The sequence below is a fragment of the Palaemon carinicauda genome, chromosome 5 (genome assembly GCF_036898095.1).
Source record: "Palaemon carinicauda isolate YSFRI2023 chromosome 5, ASM3689809v2, whole genome shotgun sequence".
NCBI classification, from domain to species: Eukaryota; Metazoa; Arthropoda; class Malacostraca; order Decapoda; family Palaemonidae; genus Palaemon; species Palaemon carinicauda.
Genome location: NC_090729.1, coordinates 115,751,881 through 115,756,880, shown reverse-complemented (window position 1 = coordinate 115,756,880; position 5,000 = coordinate 115,751,881). Strand labels below are relative to the sequence as shown.

The 5,000-nt window shown below is 36.8% G+C and overlaps 1 protein-coding gene across 1 annotated transcript in view; it reads left to right on the top strand.

The window, feature by feature from the left end:
* The first annotated feature begins 3,804 nt into the window (after positions 1 to 3,804).
* The window catches only part of LOC137640529 (uncharacterized), a 118,734-nt gene continuing 117,538 nt past the window's right edge, over positions 3,805 to 5,000 (top strand). The window contains exon 1 of the mRNA XM_068373048.1: positions 3,805 to 5,000. This exon is cut by the window's right edge and continues 475 nt beyond it. The gene's annotated coding sequence lies outside the window, so the exon portion shown is untranslated.

The window sequence follows — 5,000 nt, the reverse complement described above, 5'->3', positions numbered from 1 at the left end:
AAGTTTATGTTAAGTACAAAGATAAAAGGAGAGAGAAACTACTCAATAAATGAACACTTATAAAAAATTTCACGAAAAGTAGAGTTGAAAAGATTGAAAAAAAAATCTGAAATCTGTTTACGAATTACTACGTCTTAATCAATGATATTTCCCATGACATTAAAGTGAAATATGTATCAAACGATGGGTAAATAAGTTCATGAGCCTATCTCATGGCACTGTCATTTATCTATGAGAATATACGCTGTCCTTCATGAGAATATAAGCTGTCCTTTGTTTATGAAAATATACAATGTCCTTTGTCTATGAGAACATACGCTGTCCTTTATCTATGAGAATATACGCTGTCCTTTATCTATGAGAATATACGCTGTCCTTTATCTATGAGGATATACACTGTCTTTTGTTTATGAGAACATACGCTGTCCTTTATCAATGAGAATTTACGTTGTCCTTTATCAATGACAATATACGCTGTCCTTTATGAGAATATACACTGTCCTTTATCTATGAGAACATACGCTGTCCTTTATCTATGAAACATACGCTGTCCTTTATCTATGAGAACATATGCTGTCCTTTATCTATGAGAACATATGCTGTCTTTAATCTATGAGAACATATGCTGTCTTTAATCTATGAGAATATACGCTGTCCTTTATCAATGAGAATATACGCTGTCCTTTATGAGAATATACACTGTCCTTTATCTATGAGAACATACGCTGTCTTTTATCTACGAGAACATACGCTGTCCTTTATCTATGAAACATACGCTATCCTTTATCTATGAGAACATATGCTGTCCTTTATCTATGAGAACATATGCTGTCCTTTATCTATGAGAACATACGCTGTCCTTTTTCCTTTGTCTATGACAACATACGCTGTCCTTTGTCTGCTGTCCTTTGTCTATGAGAATGTATGTTGTCCTTTGTCTATGAGAACATACGCTGTCCTTTATCGATGAGAACATACGCTGTCCTTTATCGATGAGAACATACGCTGTCCTTTGTCTATGACAACATAAGCTGTCCTTTGTCTATGAGAATATACGCTGTCCTTTGTCTATGAGAATATACGCTGTCCTTTGTCTATGAGAATATACGCTGTCCTTTGTCTATGAGAATATACGCTGTCCTTTGTCGATGAGAATATACGCTGTCCTTTGTCTATGAGAATATACGCTGTCCTTTGTCTATGAGAATATACGCTGTCCTTTATCGATGAGAATATACGCTGTCCTTTGTCTATGAGAATATACGCTGTCCTTTGTCTATGAGAATATACGCTGTCCTTTGTCTATGAGAATATACGCTGTCCTTTGTCTATGAGAATATACGCTGTCCTTTGTCTATGAGAATATACGCTGTCCTTTATCGATGAGAACATACGCTGTCCTTTATCTACGAGAATATACGCTGTCCTTTATGAGAATATATACTGTCCTTTGTCTATAAGAACATACGCTGTCCTTTATCGATGAGAACATACGCTGTCCTTTATCTATGAGAATATACGCTGTCCTTTATGAGAATATACACTGTCCTTTGTCTATGAGAACATATGCTGGTATTATAACGTTCTTAATTTTCCCCTTGCTGAATGTAGGTCGCGAGACTACGGTCTCCCGAGTCCCGCTTAGTCAAATCTAGATATATCACAACTAATCTGGTAAAAACTGCCGTACAGCAAGCTTGGTAAATTACTCTTTGATTTTCTCGACGTCTGTCAAGGTTCCCTCTGTTTACTATATTAATGCAAATCACTTAAAAGGTGATTTTCTGGTATTTTCTTACTACTAAGAATATCCTGTAGAAGATTGGCCAAATCTAACCCAGGCCCTTTGCGTAAATAGGCGTAAACTTAAAAATTTGCCGTAAAAAACGGCAAAAATCTTGGAATAAATGTTGCCAGCAATTAAGAGTTTTAAAATCAGATATATTGACGTTAAGGATTGATATTACGGTTACCACCTCGCAAAAGATTATAACAAAGTAGGGTAAAAATTACGGTCGCCTGTATTTTGCCGAAATACGGATGAGAACAGTGTATTCTTGCGGAGAATTTCCGATTAGAATTAAGTTTTTATTTTAAAATCGAGGCCATTTGAGTCAATAGGCGTAGGAGGAGATGATGATGATGTATTTTACTGAAATACGGCTGAGAACAATATGTTTCTTACGGAGAATTTCCGATTTTTTTTTTTTTTTTTTTTTTGACAGCGAGGCCCTTTACGTCAATCGGCGTAGGAGGAGATTATGATGATGATAATGATGATGATTTTGTAGAATGATGAACGATTATTCAATTGGAACAGGTTTACTAATATTAATAGATAATGATAGATTCAGAGTTGCACGAAATTCAAACTATTAATCTACGGGGAAAATTATTTTGTCCAGGGACAAAAGATTTTTATGTAGAGAATATCTATAGTATAAAATGATAATAAAGTATATCAATGATAATGAATATTTCCCTAACTTTTTTTAGAATACTTATATCATTTGCCACTGCTTTAAATATATAAATAGTCAGGCCTTCATCATGAGGCTGAATACTACACAGTATTCTAGAAGTTTTATTCCAGCTGCTACCAAGTTGTGGAATGATCTTCCTAATCGGGTAGTTGAATCAGTAGAACTTCAAAAGTTCAAAGTTGGAGCAAATGTTTTTATGTTGACAAGGCTGACATGAGTCTGTTTATAGTTTATATATGACATATCTGTTTTTGACGTTGTTAATAGTTTATATAGGACATATCTGTTTTGCGTTGTTACTATTTTTAGAATGATTTATTGTTAATCTATTCTCATCATTTATTTATTTCCTTATTTCCTTTCCTCACTGGGCTATTTTTCCCTATTGGAGCCCTTGGGCTTATAACATCTTTCTTTCCCAACTAGGGTAATAGCTTGGCTAGTAATAAAAATAATAATAGTAATAACTGCAGTAAGGTAATTTCCTTAACTTTGCAACTTCACCTGCATTTGTTCACCGATTACAAGAAAGGATGGTGACATCATAATACTTCCTGATCAACTCGTGTAAGAAAAAGAAGGAAAAATAGTAGTGTATGGTGAGGAGAAGAAAATACAGTTTATGATAAAAAACTTCTTTTAAATAGTGAATTAAATGGAAGTAACCCACATAAAGTTATGTAAAACTGATCATATGGATAGTGACATGATAAAATTTCATGATGGACTTTTGTAAGAAAATGAAGGAAAGATAATGGATGGTGAGGAGGAGAAAATAATCAGTAATTTATAATAAATACTTGTTGTAAATAGTGAATTAATTGGAAGTAACCGACATAAGGTTATATAGTTATATAAAACCACAAGAAAGGATAGTCACATAAAACTACCTGATGGACTTGTGTAAGAAAATGAAGGAAGGATAATAGAGGATGGTGATGAGGACTATGAGGAGGGGGAGGAGGAGGCGAAGGAGGAGGAGGAGAAGGAGGAAGGAGAAGGAAGAGGAAGGAGTAGGAGGAAGGAGTAGGAAGTAGAGGAGGAAGAGAAAGAGGTGGAGGAGGAGGAAGAGGAAGAGGTGGAAGAGGAGGAAGAGGAAGAGGTGGAGGAGGAGGAAGAGGAAGAGGGGGAAGAGGAAGAGGTGGAGGAGGAGGAAGAGGAAGAGGTGGAGGAGGAGGAAGAGAAGGAGGGGAATGATCGGTGGTAGGAGAGAGGGAAGAAGAAGAGGGGAGAATAGGTAAGGTAAGAGGGCAGGTAGCAGCCGTGTGTGGGGTATCATGAACTTCAAGACACGCTACCGCTTCAGTTTGCCTGCAAGACGTCTCGGCGAGAGGTCACGCCTCGCGAGGGTCCCCATGCCAGGGGGGTTTTGGTATAGTCAACCTCCTCTTCTTCTCCTTCTTCTTTCCGTCTTTTGGAAGAATAACCTCAAGGACAACTCTATGAAGCAATCAGTTACGATGAGTTTAGCGTACAGGAAAGAAACGGGTCTATTTTGAAATAGGAATCGTTTTTTAAGTGTTGGTGAATGAAGATCGAAAACAGGGAGACGAGATGTGTTCGAATCTTGAGCGTGTTGGACATAGTGGATCGAACCTGACGACGTCAAGACGTTTACCGAAGAAAGGGCAGTTTCCCTGCAGTAGTTGACGCGAGGTGCGTATATATCGATCAACGCCCTGCTAATTAAGGTGCGATTGGATTTCGCCTTCGATACACTTTGATTTCCAAGTTGATTTCAGTAGGTTACGAGTGATCACGTGATCATAGAAGAGTGATCAAGAGGAAAGTAGTGCAAATCATAATTAATAACCTTCTAATTAAAGGGAAATTAGATTTCGCCTTCGATATACTTTGATTTCCAAGTTGATTTCAGTTTCAGAGTTACGAGTGATCACGTGACTACGCACAGAAGAAGAGTGGCCACGAGAAAAAGAGTGAATCCTAATTAACAAGTTTCTAATTAAGGTACAATTAGATTTTGCCTTCGATATACTTTGATTTCCACGTTGATTTCAGTTTAATTTCCACGTTGATTTCAGTTTCATTATTACGAGTGAGCACGTGACTACACAGAAGAGAGACACCACGAGAAAAAGAGAGAGCAAATCTTAGCCAATTTTAATGACTAATTCCTCCAGCTTCAACGTGTTATGGCTTTTCTGATCGAGCCTGGTTGAATAGTTAGCGGAGATTAGAGCGATAAGGATAAAGGATTACAGATTCGTTATCAGGATACGATTTAATCTGAGGGCATTTGAAAACGGGATGTCTTTTCTTTTCAGTGTGAAATGGTGAGAAAAAAGGGCAGAAGAAGAAAATAAACAATGGATTCATTTTGTCGTCTTAATAAGCATCTCTTGAGAGAGTAAATCACTTGTTTTTTTATAGCCTGGAAGTTTATAGAGAGGGGAGAACGTAAAACAGATGCATAAATGGAAAGCAAAAATGGATATTGGTATAAGGAGAAGTTAAAGATAAGTTATATGGGGGTTAAGGAAATAAAAAAAAAATATT